Source organism: Neopsephotus bourkii, unplaced genomic scaffold (assembly GCF_033783945.1).
Source record: "Neopsephotus bourkii isolate Nb327-2 ecotype Australia unplaced genomic scaffold, CSIRO-AGI_Nbou_v1 NB_1346, whole genome shotgun sequence".
Lineage (NCBI taxonomy): Eukaryota > Metazoa > Chordata > Aves > Psittaciformes > Psittacidae > Neopsephotus > Neopsephotus bourkii.
The window spans coordinates 1,271,362-1,298,875 of NW_026901826.1; the positions used below are offsets into that span (position 1 = coordinate 1,271,362).

The 27,514-nt window shown below is 39.7% G+C and overlaps 1 protein-coding gene across 5 annotated transcripts in view; it reads right to left on the minus strand.

The window, feature by feature from the left end:
* The window catches only part of TBL1X (transducin beta like 1 X-linked), a 195,061-nt gene that overhangs the window by 114,105 nt on the left and 53,442 nt on the right, over positions 1 to 27,514 (minus strand). For 3 of the 5 annotated variants that reach the window (XM_061366486.1, XM_061366483.1, XM_061366485.1), the window contains one exon: positions 24,279 to 24,350. The exons of the other annotated variants lie outside the window; for them this stretch is intronic. The gene's annotated coding sequence lies outside the window, so the exon portion shown is untranslated. The remainder of the gene's footprint in view (positions 1 to 24,278; positions 24,351 to 27,514) is intronic. 5 annotated transcript variants of the gene reach the window in all.

Here is a 27,514-nt window from a genome sequence, read left to right on the forward strand (position 1 = left end):
AAGATGAACATTTTCTATGAAGAATGTTGCTCTGGTAAGAAAACCAAAATGTGTTATTCTAATGAGAAAAACAAACACTTCTTAAATTCAAGTAGAACCTTAAGCCATTTTATTCATTCACATGTGCCTTCAAAAATGCATAGGAAGAACGGCTACCATTAAGGGACTCCAGTGACTTGTCACTAGATCTGTTCAGCCTACCAGTGTTATTCCAGATTTGCATCCTGAAAACTCATTCTGGACTTGAAAGTCAAACAAACTTTCTCTGTTATGGCTAACCAAAGCAACCAAGATTTTCCATGTAAAATTTTTTTGCTACCCCACCTGTTTTAATTCCATTAACATTACAGAGGCAGCCAGGATAAGGTTTGGCTCCACACCCAGAATTTAGTTAACTATCTAGTTGATGTCTGAGCCAGAAAATAAAATCTAATTTACATTTCCATAAGCATTTTTGCTTGAGCAAAAGAGCAGTAAACAGGAACTCAGCATATTAAAATACAAAGACTATGAGTATCTGAGCCACAGAATAAACGACAAATCAGGGTACAGGCCTTCATCTTTGCAAAAGAAAATGTTAAGCGTTAAACTTTTTGTACTGTATGCTCCTGAGCACAACACGATTTCTTGCTTGTTTGTGTTCACTACTGTGTGTGATTCTACTGTATGTTGCTAAAAAAAGCAAACCCTGTAATTATATCAGAGAGTATTCAGGCAATGCTTTATGGCACAGTGAAATCCTTTGAAAGCCCAGTCTCTCAAACACCCTCACATCCCCCTCAGATGCTGAATCCAGGTGACACCACTCCTGGTTATTTCATGTTTACTGCACAAACTCACTACAGGAAGGAAATTCCAAGTTGTGCTTCAAGACGTTTCCAAACAAAGAGCTCTTCTGACAGATGTTTTACATTTTAACGTTTTCCTAAGAAAAGTTACGCAGTCTTGGTAACTCTAACTTGGGCAGCCCTGAGCCCTAGGTGAAATTTCTGCAAACCTATGTATGGCCTTGTGAGAAAGCCTTTTCATTACGGACATCAGAAATCCCCAGGCAAAGACAACAGCCTGTTAACTTTTTGTTCTCTGCTGTTCCACAATAGCTAACAAAATCAAGTTTCGTTAAACACTCCAAAGAAAAGTAGCAAGACAGGTCAGAGTCAGAGAGGATCTAGGTAAACCTCTGAATGCTTTTATTAGGTTACACGGAAAACATCAAAGCAAGTTTTTAACATATGCACCACACTTCCAAAAACTCATTGTCAAATTTACAGCTTATTTAAAAGAAACCAGAGAAAAGGCATAGGAACAAGATTGGAAAGACACTACTGTGGCGTGGCTACTTAGTTTTCTCTTTCCTCACAGAAGTCAGGGAGAGTTCCTCTCCAGCATTCCTATAGCCCCGCTTCAGATACTGGAAGGCTGCTATGAGGTCTCCACGCAGCCTTCTCTTCTCCTCAGCCTGTCTTCATGTGGGATTTTCATAATTGTAACCCAGATATGCAGTTTGCTAAAGGCTACCAGAAAATGTGCATGCGGAAAGGAGCGGCTGCACTGAGGGCAGATTTTGTTTTACTGTGAGGTCAGGTATGGGAGGCTATACAGTGAGAAGAAGCACTGGAATGAAAACTTTCCTTACAATTACCTCTATAAACACACCATCCCGCAGACCCCCCTCCCACCTCCTGGGACAATTGTTCTGTTTTTTAAACAGATCACTCAGAACTTACACCTATGAAAACACACTAATTTGATGTGGGAAGTTCTGCTTTAATTTTAATTAGTTATTTGTTAACTTCGGGAAGATTATTTCTAATATGAGAGTTTAAACTTTTCCCTTACAACAAAGTCATGTTTTGCTTTCAGCTGAAACAAATACTTTATCCTGTAGATTTACTTAAAAGAACTTTTCTTTCTCTTCTAAACATGTGCCATGGTTTTAGTTCATGTGTGAGACTTTGGTTAACTGAATTCTAACAGCTCTTAGCATATGAAAATCAAAGCTTTTTCTGCACTGCAGTGTAATTCATAATGTGATGTATCACATACACAGAAAAACAGAAGAAAAATTAACAATTTATATCCTGTATTGCCAGCTAATGTTTTCTTAATGGCACTAGAAAAAAGAGAAAAGAAAGTTAAGGTTTTAATGTTAAACCACCCATCAAAATCACTGAACACCGTGGCTGTACTGGAAATGGGGAAGAGCAAAGGTCGAGGACATTCCTTTTTTCCTGCTTTGCCTCCAGCCCCCAGTGAGACCCACAGACATATGCCAGATTCCTTTATTTTGGAAAGATAAGAGCAGAAACGATGAGATGTCTCCTATCCATGTGCTAAGAATTCACTAGAAAAAAAACCCAAAGACTGTCAGGTTCTTTCAGAAAAACTTGGGGAAAGTGTTTTTCCAGAACATAAACACGTTCTAGATACAAATTTTCCTTAGTTCAAATGGGGTTGGTACCTTGTCCTGCTCATTTCTCACTGGCCAGTAACATTTTCTGCAACTGAGAGATGAACACAGTTTAGGAACAGTATCTAAACCAATGTCTTCTAATCCTGGTACTAACAGACTACAACAGCAGCACTGGTAATACTTGCAGTCTGGGGCCACGCTGATTTGTTCATTTGGATACACTTGAGCACATGTACAGAGAGAGCTGTCCTAGTCCAACACAACTTCAAAATAACAAAACAAACTAAGAAAAAACAAAGACTACAGAAAGTCAAACACTGTAACAAAGTACCCATTAGTCTTATCCTCTGACAAAACAAAAGCTTAATCAAATACTAAATAACTTAGTATCTCCTTCTGCCTTAAATCCTTTCCCATTCCTCACCAACCCCCACTTCCCCTGAAAACCAGATGGCCCCAGCAATATGCCCTGGAGGCCAACAGATGCATCATGTCTTTGCATGAGGAAAAGGTATATAATATCTTTAATAATATTTCCAGATGATAAAAGTGGAAAACACATGCTGAAAAAAAGGCACAAAAACATCTACAGCAAGGAAACAAACCAAGAGGACTTACTGTGTTAAATATCCAAGACATTGATGAAAATAAAAGCCAAGTAGTAAATTAAATGCTATGAATAACTAACAAGTGAAAAGAAGACTAATTTTAAAAATAAAATTATTGTAAGAAATTACATAAAGAAAGGATACTCAATAACTCTGGGGACTGGTAATTGATATGGTTCATTTGCCATGGCTCTCCAAAGTTATGAATTTCAAGATTTCCATGCTTTTATAAAATGTGCCCCTGTCTTTTGGCTTCTTAGGAACTGTGTCAGTGAGTGAGGAGATGAATGCATGCATAGGTAAATAAACAGGTGAACAATTTATCCTGAAGTGGGCTGGCTGTGACTGCACTCAGTTCCAGCAAAAGGTGTCTGGAGAAAATCAAAGGAATCACAGATTAAGCTATTCCAGATTTTCATTGGTGAATCTGAGTTCCAAATCCAGGTCTGGGAATCTTAAAGTGAAAACTAGTTCTAGTGACAACATTATTGTGCTCCACACTTTCTGTGTTCTGCTACTTCCAGATCAGATTTGTCCAATTTACTAGTAAGAACAACTAACTGCTGACTCTGTCAGAAACTCAGGTAAGTATCCTTCCTCACCTTAGAACATCCTTGATAATATATTTCATTCTGCTCCCAGTTACCACTGGGAAATTGTATATTCCTTACTGTTTGTGAATGTGTACGGTTGTGATTATCAATGACTGCAGTATGACTCCATAAGCTGGATCCCAAGACAGAACTGCATTTTAATGCTTAGTAACTTAGGTCCTGTAGACATCCTGTAACTTACTACTCATAGGAATAGAGAGGTGTGTCTATGCAGATATTCTAAGCCCATCGCACATAAAGAGTAGTGTATGTAAACTTAGTATTCTTTCCTCATCATGAAATTACTTGTTAGCCCACGGTAACTTGCATATGTGTCCTCAGTTTCAAAATCTGTGCTCCAGAAAAAATACAATTCAGTTTTATTTCCTCATAGGTTCAGGGCTAACAGAAGTACCAACAAACAAACAAAACCTCTCCCATGTGTAGGCATCAATAAAGCAATCTGAGTAGCTCCATGACAATAAAAATGGCCTCTTTTTACTTAGATTTATGCTGCCTTTTGAAATAAATCTCTTTGTACTTGTACACAAACAATATAATAAAACCTAATCCTGTCTGAAACCACAGCCATACAAATTAAAAAGCCTTCAGTTATGTGCTGCTAATAGCACAATGCTAACGTGGATATGCTGCTGGGGCCAAAAGGTGTTAATAACCTTTAGCCTTGGACTGCTATCAGCCAGACGGTACTTCACCAACAAAACAGACAAGTAGCAATAACATACCCACTTTAGCTTAACTGGTGGCCATACTTTCTAAAGTAGATCTGACCTTCAGACCTGCCCACAGAAGCTGTGGATGCCCCATCCCTGGCAGCATTCAAGGCCAGTGTGGATGGGGCTTGCAGCAACCTGGTCTAGCGGGAGGTGTCCCTGCCTATGGCAGGAGGGGTGGAACTGGATGATCTTCAAGGTCCCTTCCAACCCAAACCATTCTGTGATTCTATGATTCTATGATCTGAGGACATGTCTCCACTAGAGAGCCTCTTCGGGCCTAGCAGCGATGCCACGCATGAGACCAGAAAGTACTTCTTCACCATCAAGGACACCATCTTCCCAAATGACATGACATACAACAATAGAAGCACCCACAGTTTGGCACATAGGGCTTCTGCCAACATTTCTTCTGGGCCCGAGAAGGGCCCTTTCTCCTTTTCCTGTCCATTCCTCATCAGCAAAACCCCATGGTGTAGACCAAGCCAGAATGGGCAGCTGTACTTTCAGGGGACAGCAAATTGAACTGCAGAACAAGGCAGCAACACAACGCCGGATTGTGCCGTGAATCTCGAAAGCTAGGCTGAAGAACGCAACATGCAGGCACACAAAATGAAGAGCAACAGAAAAGCCCATAAACAAAAAATGAGAGAAAAGCAAACCAAACTACATGCACTTTAAGGTTTTTCTCTATTAGTTTAAAGAGATTAGAGTTCAAACTTGAAAGCAAGCTCTGTCCCTTGGGTTCCCTAATCTAGAACCACTATCTGAAACAAAAGAAAATCCATTTACAGCCTTCTTAAGCCACACATAGCCCTGTGCACACATGAGCACTGATACAGAATTTACTTGGTAATGTTAGTGAGAACACCCATTTGTGTGAGAATATTATTTAAGACAAATTCTGTTGTGTGTCAGAGCTGTTGACATCCTTGTGACTTTTGGTCCAAGTACAGTTTAGACTCCCTCATTTAAACACCCCAGAAGTGGCGCCAAATGCAGGAGAGAGGACGGTGAAATTCCCTTCTATGTGAAGGGCTTCAGCATTGTGCTCACAAGCTATTTTTCAACAATCATTGCTATTTAAATGCATTTGTTTTGTATTCAGGTGGGCATGCAAGGCCATCCTGACTTTCAGCATTACTGAAGATACAGACTTGAAGAGGGTTCAGTCCTGAAGAGAGCCTTACTTTTCTCTTCCCCAGTACTGTAACATGTACAGCATACTATCACCTCAAAAACCAGCTAACATAGAAGCCAGAGGGGATAGATGTATTGGACAGGGAGATTCACTACATCCTAAAGTAATATTGTAAACAGATACTCATTTCAGTAAAACCTAAAATAACGTGCCAAGCGATAAAAGCTATTAATCTGAATAATTTTGTTCATTTCTATAATCCCACTGTAAAGACTGTGGAATCTGTAGAGAGACTTCTACAGAAGAATAAGGAGTAACATCATTATGTCAATGGAACACCATTACAATCAGGGAAAAACCTACTACTGATGAAATTGAAAAATAAAGCAACGTGCATGTCAGCCCTGCAAAGCAAGCAGCTGATTCCTAGGTTCGACTGTGTGGAAAGGGAGAAATTATATGAGAATAAAAGACTGTGAAAGCTGCTCCATTTTTAGAACACAGAGAACACAAAACTGTAAACATTTCACAGTAGGTCAGGTTCAGGATCTAACACTGGAAGCCTAGCATTCACGTTGCGTCGCAAAAATGCCAGCAGAGATCTCTCCAAAGCAGCTCCACATTATTAGTCCATTGAAATATTTATTTGGCAAGACAGAACATCAATAACATTATCTCATAAGTTTTCTATTTTTAAAATCTTTGGAATTACATCAGATGGGCCTAATGCTCAAACCACTTTGTTGCAACATTCTTTTAGAAGATAAATAAAAACTCCTAGCCTCATCTGAATTATTTATTCTTCTCTCTTCAGAATTACGAGCCAGTGGATATCAGTATAAAGCAGTTCAGAAGCATACAATCCAGCCAGCTGTTTCCAGGATACAATAGAAGACAAGAAGCCTTGATCAATAATAATATATCATTATTTGTATTAAGCTGCTGCCTAGAAATCCTGACCATGAGTCTTATATGCAAGATGATACTAAAATCCAGAAAATTCAAATAAAAATATTTTTATTTTATTATAAAAATAAAATAAAGACAAGATAATCCTTATCCACAGAAGTTGTAACTTAAGAATAAAAGCAGAGATATGGGATGGATATATTCGGGTAGATGAGAAGTATTAACGAAACAATGCATGTGTCTCCAGGCCACATTGCAACAGACATACTCATACTAGCTTGAGTACTCAAGACACACTGTGTTCCATGTTATTTAATTTTTTTCTACAGTAAAGTGTAACAGTCCCAGGTAAAGCACTGCCCTCAAGATGCCGCACTGTTTTACTGACCATGCTAACTTGGGCTTCCGTACAAAACCCCACACTGTGCAGTACCAGTAAACAAACATTGCTCAGCATTTTCAACGCCATAATTTGTTCTTTGTTTTAAAGTGGCTGCCTCTTGGAGTCACCTGATCTGGATGTCACACTCTGCCCAAATTCATGTTGTCACAGACCCTGTGGGACCCATCCAAAAAATGGGGTATAATGAAAGCAGGCAGCTGGGTGGGTAACAAGCCTGCTCCAAAAAAGCACGGCAGTGGAGCCAGCTCCCCTCCTGCTCAGAGGGAAGGAGCAGCTCTGCCAGCTTCCATGCTGGCACAGTGATATGAAACAGGTATTCTTTCCAAAGGGCTTTTCAAAACAAAACCTGCAGTTTTCCTTCCAGTTCCATTTTCAGAGTCCTCTGCTCCAGTTGTTAAAAAAAGAAATGAGTGGCAGAAGAATAAACGTGAAGCAAACTGTAACACCTACAAATCACATCCCTCCTTTTCCTTTGACACACACACACACAATTTGAATGGGGAGTTCCCTGAAAAAGCCCTTTTTTCCCTGAGTACAAAAAAAAAAAAAAAAAAAGGTTATCTGGACGGCTCTAGAAAATACAAAGGAAACACAGTGAGGGTTTGACTGACAAGAACACATCTTCTGTTTGCTATCAGTACAGCTAACGTGATCTCTGAAGCATTCTCCCTGGGCTTGCTGTGACACTGAAGTAGCACAGCTGACCTCTGGAAGAGGGAATCAGCTACATGGACACTTATGTTTCCAAATGATGTGCAACGTAGCATTCACAGAATTGGAGGTGTTCTAGCACAGGTTTTACAGGACTATGTTTAACTGAGAAAAGAAGCCAAAACATCTCTTAATTACAAAATGGAGTACACTACCTTTTGCCTTCACCTGATTTGGACTGCACAGGTTGCGATTATGCTCAAAAACAACACTGGTACTGCAGAAAAGGCTTATTGCACTACCGTGTTAAAGAGATAACTGGGAGGAAGAGGAAAAGCCTATTCACAGGAGTAAATGAGACCTCAGAAACACAACGTACATCAGAGCCACAATACTACTATTGCTGGTAGTTATTTGAAAACAACACATTTTGGAAGTTGGTAGGAAAGCCCACAGCTAAATGCAACATATCTGTGGTTTTTGTTTGTGTTTTTAGTTTTGTTTTTTTCCTTTTTTCTCCCTTATCACTATAAACAGATGCAGATGATTAGGAGCCTGGCTGTTAAAGAGCTCTGGTAGTTCCAGACCAGAGAGCCCCCATGCACAACCTACCACACAGAAGGGGTTACACAAACCCAGAGCCACATGCTTCCACAGGAGCTCGCAGGCTACCTTGCACTTGCTTGAGCAGTCGATGAAGGATTAAGCCCAGCAGATGAGTACAACAGATAATTGTCACATCTTAAACCACCACAGCTAAATCTCCCAGAGTTTATGAGACAGCTGTTTACATTAAAGGTCCAAATGCCAAAGGAGCTAATCACTCTTTTTGAAAGACTTCCCATGATACTCAAAATAAGTTATTTTCTTGCTCTCCTAGAGTTCCTTATGCAATTTCTGCCTTTTCCAACTGGCTACTGAGAGAAGGAATTCATCAAAGCATTGATACCATTTGAAGAATGGAAGGAAACTGCTACAAAACCTAGTACAATTTGCTAGAAATTGTTTTTATTATGCTACTTAATAATGGGATAATGCACTTGAATACCAGACAATTTTGTAGTGGGTTATTCAGAGTGAATTGTTTTGTGCAGATCATTTCTGCATTAATATTAAAACCTTCTTGGCCTAGAGATAACTTCAATGTAACGGTTATATGCATTTCTATCTCACATCACATAATGTCTGCTTAAAATGCAATGCTATGTCACTCAAAAGGTGAGAAAATGAAGAAAGTCATTTTTAGAAGCACTAAATGCTTTAGAAAGCAACATTTCATTAACATAATCAGTAAAAAGTGAGTGATTACAGTACCAGCCCTTTAGGAGACAAATTTCAACCCTCATTCTCACCCTGTATATATATGCATATAGAGAGACAGACACGCATGCACCCCTATCTTGCACATCCCCATCTCTGAAGGGTTCCCAAGGAGCCCTAATGAGGGTTTGGAATGGCTTCTTCCACCCCCTCCTCAGGAGCAGCTTCCCTTGAAGCACACCATCCAAACTGACAGTGCTGTATGGCAAATCTGCAAGGACTGAAGTCAGGCAGCTACCTGTAAAGAAAAGGGATCCTTCATAGTGTATTTATAAATGCTAAATGGCCCGGGAAACTGCTGAGAGACTTCTCATGCTCAGATCCTCATTTTCTCTTGCATGGTCATCCCTGGGACAGCTCTGGAAAACAAGGCAGCCATTTTCTCATAAGCTGTTACACTCAGCAAACCAGATTGAAGTGCTTGATAAGCTGCTGTTCTCTTCCGTGCCTGCAGCTATCGAGGGGAAAAACAACCCATCACCCACAAACAGGTACAACCACAGCCATTTCTGTACTTGCCTGCTATGAGTCAGGGCACAGCCGCACAGATGGGGCCGGCAGAGGGGAGGGACGGGGAGGCCTGGATGCAAACACATCAATATGCATGGCAAGTGCCTGCCCTGCCCTGCCCCAGCTGCTGATCCTTCAGTTCATCCCTGCAAAGCCTCATGGACCCACAAAATAGTACTGCTTCCTCACAGCTCTGTGCTCCCAAAAAATAACAGCCTCTGTATGAAAATACTTTGCTTTTGCAGAACCTGTGGGTCTAAGGTACTGCCTTGTGCAGGTATGAAAAATGCCCCCAACCTTGGAGCCAGTACAGGAAGCAAGGGATTTTAATGTGCAACTGGCAGACACACATGCACCTATATGCACACAACTTTCATAAGCAACATAGCTGTAAGCAACATTTCTCACACATAAGTAACCGCTCTCAAATAAACTGTTAGGGAACCAGACTCTCAAAACCAGCAAGCACCCCAACCCCTGACAGTGTACAAAGCCGGAAATTCAAAATCACTTATCACTTGAGAATATAAATGTCTGTCTCTATATGTAAAGCAAGAAGCCATCACACCTATACTTGTGTTTACTTCTGTTTCCTATTACCATCCTCTTTCTCGTAATCTTCCTAAAACTCCCTAATTTGCAGCAGAGTTCTAAAACCGGCAACGAGAAGCCCAGTCCCATTCAAAATGTGTTCACTTAGCTATGCTCAAAGCTGCTGCAGAAAAAAACACCCAACATCACACTTAGGTTTTGTCAGCAGAGACTACCGAAAGCCAGCTGCTAAAGTCTCCCACTACCCCACACATGCTACCGTCCAGCCCTGGATCTTGGTCTCAGCACAAAGTCAGGATCCAGCCAGCAGGCAGCTTTGCCAGCTCACCCGGCTATGAAGGAAGCCCAATTGGGGAGGTCCGGGGGGATGGATACATATCCCCATTTGGCCACCTGGGGATGGCTTCTGCTTGGCTGGAGTCAATGTGCTGTGCTGGGCTCCTTCACCCAGAAGATGCACAAATGGAAGGCGATTCCCTGAAGCCACTCAAGTCCCCACGCCCAGGCTCAGTTTGATACACTGGAGGCTCTGGCAGACCTGCCTGGCTTGGTTCTTCTGGTGCACAGGCATGTTTAGTTCATTATATCCAACTCAGACATCTTTTTCCAGTGTCTGGTCCACAAGAGATAGCAGTACAATCCTGCTACCTAATGCACTCATTTAGGTCAGCTTTCAGAGATTTTGTCAAACAGTGCCAATGGCTGGGAATCCCCAGACTGAGACTGCTGTCATTCTGGATGTTTTTATCACTACACCTAGTAAGTTTCCTTCCACTACAGAAAACAGTGAAACAGCCAAGGAGATGATACATGAACGAAAATGCTATTAAGACTGTGGTGACCCTAAATATGAGAAAAAGCATACCCAAGCTGTCAAAACCTAAGGCACCTCCTCTCCCTTGCTTCCTCCAGCCAAAGGCACAATCTTGTTCTGACCTCCCCCCTTCCTACCACCTCCCGGGGTTATGGGCAGCTCCTGACACCACCCGCCGCTGCTCCCACACTGGGCAAACAGCAGTAGCTGAACTCAAGCAACGCTAACAAGGACATTTCTTGCCCTAGTGCTTGCTCCAGCTTTTAAGCGCAAACATTAAGTTTGCCCCTGCAACTTTTGCATTTGCACTTTCACATGTGCTTGCTAAGGATCAAGATGGTACCTAGCCACCATCCTTAATGCGGACAACTCCGTAACCGTTTCCCAGAGTTACTGCATTACCTTACATGATGCTCTGCAATGGGGAAACTGTAAAGGATGGCAGAACTCCAGAGGCAACTCTTACTAGTTTTGCAGAACCCCCCGATAGGACAGAAAGCCCAAATGAATGCAAGCAGAGCACCAACACTTAAAATGTGTGATGCTCTCATCAGTACCAAAAAACCTGAAACGTAGCCATGTTCTACATGATTAGCTGGTGAAGAACACGTTTGTTCTGTGACCACTGATTTTTACTGGATAAAGTAGCGAGTCTTGTATTTCTGCCAAGTATACATGCACCAGGCATTTTTTAATATTTTATTTTGGAATGCAGTATAGTGTAAGAGTAGAAAGTCTTCTCACCCCACTAAAATTCAAAGTATGTAAAACCACAGCTCTATCAATCATGCCATCTGTGCTAGAAATGCCATTCTTTTTTTCTTTTTTTTTTTTGCCACAGGACTATTACATCATGTGCAGGTGTAACCTCTAAAAATATATCACAGAAGAGATATGTAAAACCAGACTACTCTTGATAAAACAGTAAGCAGAAATAACCCCATGCTGATCTAGCACATACCTCTTGGCACTAGAGGTTTTCTCACCAGACCTGTAACCCTCGTGCTGAAACTCAGTTCCTCACACCTGTTTCATACCATCAAACCAGACAAAATGGCTTGATCTCTTCCAGGAAGGAAGGAGCTCAGCAGTGGAGCAAGGAGTCAGACAAGCACCATATGGCCAGAAGGGAGGGAAGACAAAAGTGAGGGCCGAACCACCTCTCTCAGCAGCAGCGAGAGTTACGTTGGCTCAGCTGTGTTGTCTAATCAAGTATTCTAAATCAGTTAAGACTGAAGCCAATTTGTACACATGGACCTTTGTATTTATAAATGAACCTAAATTTTTCACAGTAATATTCCATACGGTTTAACTCCTGTAGTACATGGCCAGAAACCAAGGACTGGCTGAGTTCATTAGCATGAAACATTGCAGATTTATCAGACAAGCTTCTGTCCAGCAGTGCAAAAAATGAGCAGTAAATGAACGAGCCTCTTCCTGCCCTATAAAATAACGGTCCCCGGTGCAGGAATGTCAGTTAATGTCAGATAACAGTAAAGATGCTCTGTCACCAGGTCCAAGCTCCAGCCTGCTGGGGTTATTTCTATATCATCATCATCATCATCATCATTATGACAGTTTACTGACATCAGTCATCTGCTGAGAAGACTGACAGTGTTTGTAAATAACTCCCACCCATGTTCCCAGAATACTAGATTTCTCACAGGTTTTAAAGAAGACAGAAAGCCACTTTCTCTGCCTGAAGAGCACTTCCCCGGGTTTTTATTTGGCGGATGAAGCTCAAGCACAGGCAGGGTGGCTGCAGACACCCGCTGAGGTAATTCTTCATGCATCCCTACCTCACACCTCTCTGCACAAACAGCTGAGTTGCTTGCCATTGCATGGCCCAGGATGGTGATACATATCCTGTTCTATGTAGACCAGATCTGGCAGTAGTTTATTTTCAAAAGGTGCATGACAAAGTAAAGCATTTCAGCAGTGACTCAGCATTGTGTATTAACAGCCGAACAAAGCTTATTTCAGACCCTGCTGTTGCCATGTGCCAGGGACAGAGGATGGATCAGACTGTTGATCTGACTGGAAGTTCACCTCACAAATATAGCCATTTTTCAGCACAACAGAGCCAACAGCACCCAGGGAGCACAGGTCAAGGAGGAGGGAAGGGAGGCCAGGACAGGCCCTTTTGGAGCCACTGCATTTGAATCAACTCAGGTCAACTGCGAAGAGTCACAGTAGGAAGCAGAACATGAGAGGCTGCTGAAGTTGTGAAGAAATGGGCCCTTGACTATGTCTTTATGCGCACTATGTGAAGTGAATGGAACAGAAAACAGTGTTTAGAAGAATCCTGTATGCTTGTCCTGCATGCACATAAATACCTGAGTGCAGAATTAAGAGAATCAGCTCCCGATATATGCTTTTAGTCACAATGGAAAGCACAGGGAGAAAAAAGTCACCATAATCTGATTAGCTGTGTAATTAAACTGTGAAATCAATAAGCGAAACTATACGGAGGGCTTTTTCTGCACAGTATGCTGGAGACAAAATGGGAAACCCAGTGGAAATGTAATGGGATGAAGTAACAGATGGTAGGTGGACACCCAGGAGACAGGGAACATGTTAAAAAATGAAACTGGATAACATTATGATTAAGAGTATGTGCAATATCACGTGGCACCAAGTTGAACTAGAATGTAAGTAGTAAGGCTGTAAAAACCTTATTATTCTAGGTTAGACTTACATATTTATAGACAACTACAAGACAAATTGAAGAACACTTAAGAAAAGGCTCTACATAACAGAAGTATCTGGGCTGTTTAAGGGAATGGATCTTGACCTTGTCTTGAGAAACACGGGAAGCAACTGTCTACAAATATGACATAGGATATCACCAACAGGACAAGCAATTAAATTAATCAGCAAAGATATAACAATAAATAATGGACTCATTGTACATAAAAGAAAACATGAGTCACATTTCTGGAAACATCTTAGAAAGTAGAACAGCTACCAGTGGAGCTAGTGGAGCTGTGCAAACCACCATCATCTGGGCAACCTAAAGCCTACCTGACAGCTCCATCATTCTACCAGCCCTGTAAGGACTCCTGGGAAAAAACACCCTAGATCAATCCCCATCCATTTTTTTCAAACACAAATACATCAGTAACTTTCAGCAAAATCTTTCAAATAACCCACTGTTCTTCCAGTTGGCACACATGCAGATTACAGATTGTAGTCTATAAATTGAACACTCAAGCAGGTCAACTCAAGGTGGCCTCTCATGCTATGCTTTCTGTCTTCTCTTGAGTACAATCAAGTTTGCTATTGGAGTCTTATGAAACTATGGTGGTCCTGTACCTTCCAAATATTTGCCAACAATTAAATAATATCTATACACAATACAGTCCAGCTGGAGAACTGCTTATGTCTCCATAAAATAAATAAACATTATATATATAAACTCCAGATATATACAGATAGATGGATACATACATACATACATACAATAGAGTGTTAAATGGAGCAGATATAAACAAATGATATAAAAAGATATAAACGAATGCTGGATTATTATAAGGCAGTTATTTATGTAGATTTATTTTAAAATATGTCTGATTGCATTCATAGCACTGATGAAAAGAACAGTAACGCACTAAACATCATTAAACACTTAAACTAAAATTCCTCCTTGATCGTCCCTTCACAACCACTTTGATTCCACTTTGCCACCCAGGACAAGAATAATCACATGACCTCAAGGTCAGAAAATTCTTACTCTGTTCTGAGAGCAAACTAAATCATTTCCAAGAGGGAAGCCCTCTCCCATGCACAGTCCTGCTTTTGGCTCTCCCATATCTGACTGGCGCTAATTTAAATTAGGGGACTGGTAGCTTTAGCACTTCAGCTGATATCAATTACCATTATATCATGCAAAGCACTCCCTGAAGTCATCAGGAACTAAGCTGCTTATGGAAGTAGTGTAAAAACCGCACTAGAAATGAAGCAGAAGCCAGTACACAGCACAGACATAACCAGCCCTTCTGTAACAAAACGGGCAGCTGCATTCTGCATCAGCAGAATTACAGCCATTTCTGTGAACAGTTTTAAGGTGCATGGAGAGGTCACTGTCTTCCATATATGGGGTTACTGCAAAGCCAAGGTGTAATAGCTATAGCAAAGAATCAACTGGGTGCTGGCCTGCCTTAAAACATCCTGAACAGAGTGAGCCAGAATGATGCTATGACACAGCTTCAGAGCAGGCACTGCCCTCTAATTTACTCACAGCTAGCTCATGAAAACTTCCTAGTATTTTTACAACCATAAAATCCAATAAGCCAAGCCTTCAAAACACAGCTTTTATTTTTTTTTTTTTTTTATCCTAGTCCAGGAAAATGTTGAGAGGTAATGAGCTTGGGCCCAATTCAGTGTGATGTAAGGAACCCTGAACAAGAAACACACACTTCGGAAGCCTAACCTGTAACAGCCATCTTGCATTGTTGTGCTTGTGTCTGTGCTTGGTATCCCACCTCAATGGCTTTTGCCCAGGCACAAAGTATTTTGTTTCAAGGATGCTCAAACCAGTACTTGTCACACAGGGCAAGCTTGCTCAACTGAGGACCCAGCTAAAGTCATTCAGGGTCCACTTTACATGTACTGGAAGGGCAGATATAGATAGGCTTCCTGGCACCCTTCCATCTTACAATTTCCTACCGCTATTACACTGATGATTCAAATCTAATTTTAACAAGCAAGCCAGCCTTCTGCTGTCAGCAACCATTGTTCCAAGACAGAAGGAAAATACTTTAAACATATTTTCATGCCTTTCAACATCTGCATTTTTGTATTGCCTTTGTTCCTGGAGAGGGGCACAGAAAAGGAAAATAAGGGAAGCACTTCCCAAGGTAGGGAGCTAGGATATCAGTGCTGTCACTTATCATTTCCTAAACAAGCCTCATTTTTCCAAACAATACATGGCTAGCAGAAGGGCATTATTAATTTAAGAACTAATGGTTTGAAAGGCTAAAAAACCTGCTACAGTAACAAAGGAAGTTTCAAAAACACATTCCCTAAGATCACATAAAAATAATGGGGTTAGTTTCAAAACCACAAAAACATTTTCCATATCCTATGGTTAAATTCAGTCCTACACAGCCACAATACTTTTTTTTTTTTCCCAATAACTAACTATATGCATCTCTTTACAGCTCAGTTTGCATGTAAGTGAAAGGTCTCCACCATCTAAACATTTCCTTGACTGTATACAATCTCAGAAGAGGAGACTACTCACCATGTTTCTAAGTGTTGGTGTAAAAGAACAGAAAAAGCAAAATAATTTTAATATTATTCTACCTTTTCCTGATGCCCTTCAAAAGCAACGTCAGTCAACATGCCATAATAAAGAGCTGAGTTCATTAGTTGTACAGCAAAATAACTCATCCTGTATAATGTGCAATAGGAAAAACTGCAAGGGGTAAGATACTCACTGAACATAACTAGTTCTGAAGACTGGGGAAGTGGAACATAAGCGTGGTTTCAGTAACCAAGGATAAGACACCAAAAAGCAGAGAAAAGACTTCCTGAGAAGGAAGAAACAGCTCAACTGGTTCTGAGCTTACCTGAGCACAGTCAAGCTAGCTATGTGGCACATGCTGCTGTTTATATCATGATTTTAAGACCAAAAATCTGCAGGTCTCCTAAACAAAACAAATGCTATCCTGAAATATGTCCTGAAATACATAAGGTGCTTCCATTACCTGGAATTCAAATCATGGAAGGTTGTTTATGCATTGGAATGGGAAACATTTAATAGCATTTAACCTGCTAACAGGTACAGAAAATACTACCCGTGTAACCCACTGCCTTGTTTATAGAGCCTGTGTAAAATACAGTGCTATGCTGTTGACCAAATGAAAGTAGTCAGAATATGTAGGATCAAGTGTCACAGTTCCCTTAAGAGTTTATGGAACCTGCGCAAGGTATTTAATTTGATCTCTTTGTTCAAATCCGCAACGTTTGATTTCATCCACATTCAGGAAGTTATTAACATAAAAAAGCTAAGATTCTTTCCTTTCTCCTTTTCTCCCAAACCCATTTCTTCTTCTATAGAATTATTACTATAAATAAAATATTTCTGTGATACTGACAGCCAATTGCACTGTCCAATAAAGGACACCTTGAAAAAGGCCACGGTGTCATAGAGGTAACTTTTGGAGCAGCACAAATTCGTGAACTATTTCTTCAGTTTCTTGCACAGTAACTACTGCGTTGCAACTGTCTTCCAGAAACACGACCATCATCTTGGCTAAAAAAATCTTGCTTGTATGAAAGTGCTAATCTTGACTGGTAACCTTCATAAGAACAAAGGCAAAAAGAGGTCACCAGTGAATTATCTAACTGGGCTCCTCAACTGCACAAGTTCTGAAACTCAAACATGGAATTCCTGTATTACATGTGACTTTTGAAACATAGACAGAAATCTGAACAGGATGTAAAAATTTCAGCTAATGGACAATTTCTCATCTCAATTTCAGTTATTTTCCAGGTTTAAAATAGCTATCAACATGGAGGGAATAACAAACTCTGTTTCCTGTTTAACTTCTTCTACCTTTAGTTTACTTCCAGTGCATCTTTTTATATCTATAATTTCCAAACAAAAGAGCCTCCTCATATGATAAATCTGCACACACTTATTACCACATGATAACCAACTCATAATTTCAGTCTATCTGACAAAATGCATTGGATGTTATCAGTTTCCTAACAGAAAGATGAGCTCCCAAACTTTCTTCGCAATACATCCAAACACTTTGAGCTCCAAGTTTCAATACTGCTTCTCCACACTGCACCTCCACAGCACCACCATACTAGTTAAATAGCATCCATTCCATATGGATAGTAAATACACTTTTTATCTGTTAGTCTTGCAATCCTACATCAAAACACCGTATGACTGAATGGTAGATTTACGTATAATATGGCTACAGCATACCTCAAGATATGCAAATGACAGCTTCTGAAGGAGCTTTAGGTAATATTGGCTTGCACAGATGAAAACAGAAAGAGATCACCTTTACACCATCTTTACAAGTGAGCAGGATAACATGAAATAATGAACTGAAAGCACAATATGAAAACTAGTGTCTCAAATTGCGTGGAAATTGGGAATGGGGAAGCAGAAGGCAAATGCTTGTATTCAGTTCAGAACGAGGATGTTCAGAAAGAGTTCAACGTAGCTTTTTCCAGTGACTACAACTGGAGCCAATAACTGCTGGATTTGCTTACAAATTCAGCCTTGTGTTTTAGGGACAGGACACAGGACAGGCTACTGCAAAAGTAGAGAAATACTTAAGCATGTGTTCTCATCATATAGTATTAGCACAGACACAGCCTTGCCCATCTGGCTTCAAAGCACAGGAGGTACTGCAGCCACTGCTTTCCTCAGTGCAGATGTGCACATAAACCACTAGGCTATTTTGCACTGATGCTTAACATTGACTAGGAGAAGTTGGAGACAGGAACTGGGATTTAATGCAATGTAAAGAAAACACAGAAATACAAATGGAAAGTAACAAAGATACACTACTTAGGAAAATGCAAGATACAAGTTTGGTCCAAAAAAAAACCCAAACAAAACCAACAAAAACAAACACAAAAAACCAAACAAAAAACCCCACAACAAAACAAAACAAAGCAAAACATAATAAGGAAGCAAAGGAAGGAAGGGAAAAAGTGCACTGCACCATACCTCAAGCAGGAAATACTATAGGCAGGCAAGCTGCATAGTAGAATTTTATTTTTTTTTTTAAAGAAAAGCATCAGAAATTATGCTAACAGAAAAAACATATATCCTTCATAATATATCCCCTGGCTAAATGAAGGGGGAGGGAAGGTATCTCTAAAAAGCAAGCCTGAAGAACTGACTTTTGAGGGAAGACGGATAAATTTGTACAGGTGAAAAATGGCAAAGGGGCGCAAAGAGAAAGTGGGGTAAGAGTTTACAAATATCTAGAGGAGGAATCTGCAGAGCAGAAGAAGGAAGACATTTTCTATCTGATATGTAAGCTCAAGGAAGAGTAAATGGAAACATTGGTGGGGATTTTTTAAATGGAAAATATTGAGTGACTAGCAGGAAATTCTTTCTGGAGGGGAATAACTGTTGGCATGTGAAAAAAACTACCAGTGTGAACGCTGGAAAGCTATTGCTGGACACAGTAACAGAAAATGCACTGATGGGAAGAGTCTTGTACCAGCAACGAGGAGTGCCTTGAAATGTAAAAGACTACTTCCCAGTCTGCCTGTCCATACACTGTGCATACTGTAAGTAAGATACATTAGCTGAAAAATTGTGCTGCCTTTTTAATATAATGTTAATGTGCTTTATTCCTGATTTTAACAGACTTTAATAGGAGGAAGCATATATTCAATTATTTTATTACATGTGCTGAATACAAATGGCAGGCACCTGCACTCTGGTTTACTCCTTCCATCCTCACCCTCTCATAAAAAAGCACTGGCACATTTTAGAATTCAGAGCAGCCCTCCTCAGCCCAGCCGCTTTCTTGGCTGACTTGCTGGGATCTATATATCCAATCCAATTATTTTGATTCCCATTTCCAACCCTATCAGTGGTGTAGTGGTGCAAGAAATCAAAATGCCAGTCTCCCGAATGTGTTGGAACCTGAAAGCTAACAGCTACTCATCTGCAGAGGCATCACTGTGTGGCCTAAAGCTCCTGTCATCATGCAATTTATGTTCAGTGTTCTGGGTGTGACTCGAGAGGGGTTTCCCAGTGTACCAATACCAAGCATTTCATATAACATTTCAGATATGCTACAGGTTGTTGCTCCATCTTGTCCTGTCACAGTGTAACTAACAAAACCCAGCAACACTCAGATTTTGTCTCTTTTAAAGGCTTCTTTAAGTCCTCCTTTGTTATTCTTCCCTTTATTTTCCTAAAAGGGAAAAAATAGGATCACACAAGCTTATCTTCCCTTAAGTGATCAGAAGAAAGAGTCAGCAACACTCCTGCCAAGACACCTACTATCATTTCAAGTCAGGGGGGATCATATGTTGCTCACTCACTGCATTCCCTTGGGGGTCTTTTCCCTGACTATATGCTTTCCCCCTCTTAAATTACCATCTTACTTAGATTACTAATGCCTCAGCACCACCAAAAATATTCCCATTCATTTCCCCAGCTTTTACAAATATGATAACATGACTTGTGTTTAAATATAAGCATCACCATTTTACTTTTTATTATGAATATCGTATGTTTGGCAAGCTGTCTGACCTTCCTTATGATGATGAATGCCACAGCAAACAATTTGCTCTATCTTTAAAGAAATGGCCAATTCAATTACATTATGCCAGAAGCTTTCAAATCCCTCTCTGCCAAACGTCTTTGCTATATCCTGCCACAGACAGCCCATTTGTATTCCAGCACAGTAGGACACTTGTTTTATTGAAGCACACAGTTCTAGTTAGGTACTATCAACAGAGCACTGTTTCAGTTCTCCAGTTCTGTGTTCCTTCCCACCCCCTCCACCCCGGGTTATTGGGGTTTTCAATTTTACTGACCAAACGTGTATGCATTACTAATTACATGCATGAAATCCAGTACTTATCAACTGCTAAAATAAAATACATTAGTGACCAATTACAGGAGTTCTTGGCAGCAATGGTTATCATTTTAGTGGATTTAATCACTGCACTTAAAGTGAAGCTTGAGATCCCCTTTGAGATTACACCACTAATTGCTTCTGTTTTGCCAGTTACTGCATGAGCTGGTTTGCAGAAAGGATCACTAAAGAGGCTTTCTAAATACTGAAGAGCAGCAAACAGATGAAACCTTCTGTAATGAGTCCCCCGCCCCCAATAAAACCACAGCATCACTTCATTCATACCACAACGCAACGCCAATCTCCGATACATATCCCCCTTGTCATCCTCTCTTTCCTTCTCACTCCTTGCTATTTTAGCAGACAACAGAAATACAGCTGCATTGCTGTTCACGTGAATTGTGTGACACACTACCATTTATCTGCATAGGTACTGAGAGTAGAACACTTAAAAAAAAAAAAAAAAAGGCATGTTTTCCACCCTCCTCTATGTTTTTAGAGAGGACACAACTTGTTTATTTTTATTATGATGGAATTTTTGAATGGTCTTAGACCTTTAAGAAAAAAAAAAAAACCAAACCAAAGAAAAAAACAAACCCCCAAAAAAACAACTAACCAAACCCCAACAACAACCTAGGCAAAGAACACAATTATTACATGCACAATACCACCATAATAGGCTTCCACTCTCCAGGAATCTCTAAAAACAAACACTTCCCCTCCTAAGGAATTCGCAGTATAACATACTGTTCTTTAAAAGCTCATGTCTACGTCCAGATACCCACTAGTGATGAATTATCTGGTTACAGCTTCATAAAGCAGAAATGTCTATATATTTTAATGCTGAGGCCAGCCACAGAACTCTGGTACCTTTCAAATTTAGTGATATACAGCTTTCCAAACACCAATGAAAGGCTGTGACACTTGGCTCCAGGCAAAACAAGGAGATATAATTTCATCAACATTTTAGGTCTGATCAAAATAAGCTGTCTTTCACAAACAGAAAGTGTGGGGGAGGGCTGTAACTACAGTTCTGTTAGCTGTCTGAAAACAAGCTATTTTAATAAATAAAATTTTCTGAATAAATGCTTGGTTCCTTTTTATTAAAAATGCAGCTACTTAAAGCTTTCCATTTCTCAGGCACCACTATCCAAACAACGAAGAATCCTTCTCAAAAATATATTAAAAAAAAAATCCTCAAACAAAAATTCTCATCAGATTAAAAAACCTGGAATTATCAAATATCAACTTTTTTGGGATTTCAGTGAATATTAAATTGATACAACTCTAATGATTATATGATTCTATGATTCTGATTAGAAACTTAATAGATCTCTGTGAGAGAGACTGAGGAGAAAGGGTTTTAAACCCTCAGCGACTTCTAATCTACAAACAGCAAAGTGTATGGTATCTTTAAAATCTCAGAAACTATACACTACGCTTTACAAAAATAATCACAATCTCCCTGAAATTAACTCCTAAATGAAATTGAAGAGCTCCACCCTGCAGTACCAACAGGCTGTATAGCAAGAACACCAGTTGGCTTCACTTCAGCCTCTAAATATGGTATGGACTATTACCTACCAATCACCAAAAAAGAACAATGCAGCACACAGAGGGTTGCGTCACAGATATGTTTTATCTTGCTTCGAACCCAGATGTAGATTTGCACAAACCCGTTGATCTTTCCAGAACACCAGGCACAAAAGTGCTACATGCAGGGTACTCTCAAAAACAAGGCCAGTTCATTTCCATGCTTAACTTGAGAATCTTGCCCCAGGGCACTAAATTTCAAATCCGAATTAGAGTATCTGTAGGTGATGCAGTAACTACAACAACTGGCAAATAACGAACTGGGTAAAACAGCTAAATTAGAGGTCAATCCTATATTCATAAAGGAATAGCCTACACAATTTAATTCGGATATCCCCATCTCTGAGTTGAATGGTTCTTGACTTCTGCAAGCAACAACCAAGCACAATTTTCAAGCAAAAAGTAAGTTAACACTGACATGGTATCTTTGTCAAGGCAGAAGCCACCACACATACAAATCCTCAAGCCCAGCAGAATGATCACATTTTCTTTGTATAGGCAAGCTCATGTACACAGCACAAAATTTATAACTCTGAAAAGACTGCAACTGCACCTGGAATTTCTAGTGCTGCTTTCCAAATGAGGAAATGGGAACAAGACAGGAGAAGAAAATATTCCTGAAACGAACAGCTGAGCTTATGTAGCACCCAAAATACAAACGGTCAGGAAATACCTGTCTTTCATCACTGTCAAAAGCAATAGACTAAAATATGCAGAGTAGGACTGATAACACAGGAAATAAATGAAAACATTTGCTGCATGTTAGTACAGAATTTAAAAGAAACAAGACAAAAGCCTCTCTCAAAGGTCCCTGCTGGATTTAAAACAGAGCTGTTGAGCCAATTTTGATTTCAAAACATGTCATTATCATTTAAGAATACTGAACTTCTCTCCTTTAATAAACCTTACACCTGTTCACGAGTACACAGACCCCAGCTCCTAAAACCTTAAGTATGACAAGGCACAGTATTTGCAGGAACCAAAACTTCAGTGAGAACTACAATTGCATGGGAAAACAATCAGTTACTTATAATACAGACTGGGGCACTATTTTTGATTCACTATGTAACTTACAAATCAGAGAATGATAATGCTAAAAGCTTCCATGATGCATTTCTGAATGAATTAGAAGTCTTATGTGTGTGTGGCTCACAAAGCCTGGCACAGTTCTAACTTACATATTTAATTCTCTCTAATATTAAAAGCAATGAGAGACTTTTTTGTCCACTACTTTATCGCAAAGAGATAAACATGGTAAATACCATGGCAAAATGAAATGTACTTTTTTACACAGCGACGTGACAGATAGCAATTTATGAGTTCATGCATTCAGTACAAGAATATGATTAAACCACAGCACAGACTTAAGAGTAAAATGCACTGATAACAAGTTTAGACCAGATTAAATCAAGAGACTCCCAGCTGATAAGTAGAGTTTGTAAAATATAATGTAGACACCAGTAAGGATATTCAACAAACTGAAGCCTTCCAAAACTAAACATAATTCTTTTAGCATGATAAATGCAGGAAGAAAGACTCCAGCTCTGGTAACTCTTTCAGAAAACTCAATTAACTTGCCCATTATTAAAAATTTGTTACCAGTAGAAAGATGTTTTCTGCAGTACTAATCTGCTCATTCATATTGCATGCATTTAATATATGAATATGTACGAATAAATAAATACATTAAATAAAACAACAAAGTATCTTTTCTACATGTAATTTATTGTAACCAGAATAGTGCTTAGATTGCCAGGAAAGGAAGCTAGGTGAGTAACTGAAAAACATTCTTCCTGCCTTTTTAGAAACCTGTGTAGGCTGGGTTTGGCACTTCAGACCTCCAGACACCCAACAATGTCTGCCACATGCCCTGTCAAAACTGATGGAAGAAAAGCTGTCTCTGTCCTATTTCAATGGAAGCTCATCCGACTATTTCAATGGGTGCAAACCCAACCAAACTTGTCTCAAACAATGCGAAATTAGCGTTCCCCCTTTACACGACAACCATATTAGGCCTCCAAAGGTTGTCTGATCAGCCTTCCTCCCCTGATGACCTCATACATGACACGGCGCCTTCCTATGACTTCAATCCTGCTGCATCTCAGTGTGTTATGATCACAAACCAGCAAGATCATGCTTTAACTTTTAAGAATAAGAGAGGTTGCTCAAACTCAGAAATTAGTCTCAAGATAAAGAACTGAAAAGACAAACCACCAAAACACCAAGAAATCCTGCATATGTTTAATTATATGGAGGCTTTAAGGGTAGCAATAAAGAGCCCTGAAGGCTCTATACAACATTCCCTCCCTTTACCTAGCCTTAGTACTTCTAGTCTTTCTTCATTCAAAAGCCAAGGTATTGTCTCAAGTTACAGATTACAATTAGGCACGTAGGTGCTGAAAAATATTCAACAGTTTTAGCATTCTGTAAAGCTGATTTGCAGCTAAGCATTCACTTACTCAGGTGCAAGAACAGTCAAGCTCCCCAGTTTCCCAGAGATTTCCCTTCAGGCCAGTTTTATCCTTAGGTACCTGTGTACAATAAAAAAGAAAAAAAAAAGACAATTTATGTACCTCCTCATAAGTTCATCTCTTGATTATATCAACTCTTATAGCCCACGGTTCTCAGTAATTTCAAAATTCACATCTCTAATAGGATCATTTCCCATCAATTTGCTTAACCGGAAACAAAGCTTTTTTACCCCTGCAAAAAGACTGGGTTTCATTTGACCCGTTCTACATATATATGCATGTGTGTATATATATATATATATGTATCTCTATCTATTAGACATAGCTTAACCTTAAATGAAAGTTTTCTGTGAGAAACCTCATGTAAATTCCACCTAGTAGAAGGTAAGATTGCATGATTCGCATATATTTCATCACTTATTTTTAGGAGTATAAAACAGGGAGCAACGCAGTTAAGACTTTATTAGCAACAGGTTTAAGCTACCTTAGAACTGTTAATGTGTGACAAGAAAATCCTACATACCCAATTACCACTTCAGAAATTGAAAGCAGGATTGTGTACAGGTGCACTTGTCAGTTAAGGAGGAGCTCAAAGAATAAGGTTATTCTACTTTCTCCTGGCACTAGTATGAATTAAAGAAACATTTTCAAAATGTGCTATTTAACCATATGGAATCAATTTTTGCAGACATATGGAGCTCCAATTAAATAAGCGTGGCTTTGCTGACACAAAAGTCCACCTGCACATATTCAAATTTTCCAGAATTAGACCATCTAATTTAGAGCACCCCATCTAACAATAACAGAGTAGAGAAGCATTGCATTTCATATAACACAACCATTGAGACTAGTCTCTTTAAGCAGCAGTTGCTTTGACCATGTCCAGAACATGACCAGACAAGATGGAATTAGTTCCCCTAAAATACAATTACATCAGATCAAAGGAAAATTATTTGTCATCTTCGTCACGCAAGTAAATATGTAACTGGAAAAGTAAGCAAGGTACATTTTTTCAAGGAAGATTCTACCAGAAGTCAATGGAAATTAAAAAACTGACTCTTAACTATGCTTCCTGGTTTTCAAGTTTTCTTTACATACTGCATTCCCAGGATAAATATACGGAAAGCATACCATTTAACAGAAAAAAGGGAAAAAAACACCCAAAAATCCCCAAAACCCCAAACACCACCACCCACAAAAACAAACAAAACAAATGCAAACAAAACAATCAAAAAAACCCCAAACAAAAACCCACACTCAACAAGCTACATACAAACATCAACCCCCTCAACAACCCTAAAACGGTTAAAATAAGAAAGGAGTCTGACGAGGCAGAAGCTAACAAATTTTTGAGGCAAGCACTTCGTAAGTCCCAATTTTTGTTTTTATTTGTTAAGGATTTGGAGTTAATTGGGCCTCCTTTTTCACATCTAGACTGACTGTCTTTTTATTAGGAGACGACACAATTTTTTTCGAGGGCCCCAACCTCATTCAGTGGCTAGAAGTGAGTACTGAAAATCTACACATTAACTGAATTACATATAGTCACAGCACACCTCTACACGTTATCTACTCCAGGTTATTCTGTGCTTTCTCAGAGCAGCACTCTGAAGACAGGAATGCTCATTCTCACACAGAGTGCTTCTCTGGTGCTCTCAGGATAACTACAGATTGCATTACAGTCTCTGCAAAGTACGTCATATGATCCCCATATGATCTGAGAACTTAAAAGAGCAAAACTTTTGAATTAGGAACATTACAAACTTCAATGTTCAACCAGAGATTCCTAAAAGTTATTTATCAGAGTACCTAGCCTTATATAATACTTTAATTATCTAGGGAAGTTGTATTAATCTGCCTTAACTAAGCTACACATCTCTCCTTTCTTGTAGCACTTTACCCCCTAAACTATCTGTCTCCATGTTTTTATAGCAAATCAAAACAAGTTTTCAAAGATCTGTCTCCTTTTCCTCATAGTCTTCATAAACTTCTGGTCCAGTGAAAAGACAGTACAATTCTAAGATTGCGTAACTTTAACTATAACACAATGCATATGTCCAAGGGAGCTCAGTTCACATACTCTAGACAACCATATTTCTTTATTTTCACAGCTCTTCAGCGCTTGATCTCTGTAACTCTAACAACGTCATTCAAGACAGCTTTCTGAGCTTGGATTAATTTCCAGCTCTTTTGAAGACAGTAACTGTTGAAAAGGAGAAGCTCCATCTTGTTCAATACAGATACTCAGAGTCTCCCTCAAAACTTGGCCACCTCTCCTCCTCATCCAAGCTGTATCATTGCCAATCCTGCTATGGCTGCTACGCTTTGTGCTGAGCTCCCTTCTAATGATGAGTGTTAAAGAGATTTGTACAAGGGCTAATGAGCAGAAACACTTAATTTCAGGATCCCAGAAGGACTTGGTCAGAAGACAAGCCAAACCATTGGAGCTGTCTGTGCAGAAGTAGAATTACAGGCACTTAAATCCCTCACTATCGAAAACCAGAAACCTACGTATTTAGATGTCAAGGCAGCTGCATGAAGGCTTGGTGGACTGCAGAGACATCAGTCTTGATGTTAGAGTAACACCATCTACTCTTTCAAATATTTTTTTTTAATCTTTCTGCAAGAACCCCAAAAAAAGTTACACCCTACATCTCAAACCAAACTCATTCTACATTTCAGTTAACACAGTTACCATTACTTCTTTAAGCCATTCTTTGTGAAGTCAAATATATTAAGTATTGGGGGAGGGGAGAGAAATGCTTTTTTAATTAAGAACATGGTTTTCTTGGCACCGTTTACCAAGGGTAAGTTTGCTTATCTTCATTCCACTGGACAAAAGCAGATGATAGCATTCCCTTACCTATTTTCCCCAGAAAGTATGAACCAACCAAAGATATTTTCCTGTCTTTTCTCAAGCATCCTCCCCACTTCTTTTTTTTTTTTTTTTCTTCTCTTTGGTGGGAAGAAGGAGTGCAGAGGGAAGGGGAGGGAGCCTGAGGGTGTTAAGACTGAATTTAAAATTATTTTATACAATCACAGAATACCAGGTTGGAAGGGACCTCAAGGATCACTTGATCTAACCTTTCTAGCCAAAGGATGACGTAGGCAAGATGGCCCAACACCCTGTTCAGGCAAATCTTAAAAGTGTCCAACACTGGGGAATCCACCACCTCCCTGGGGATGGCTGTTCTTATTGTAAAAACTTCCCTCTTGTGTCCAAC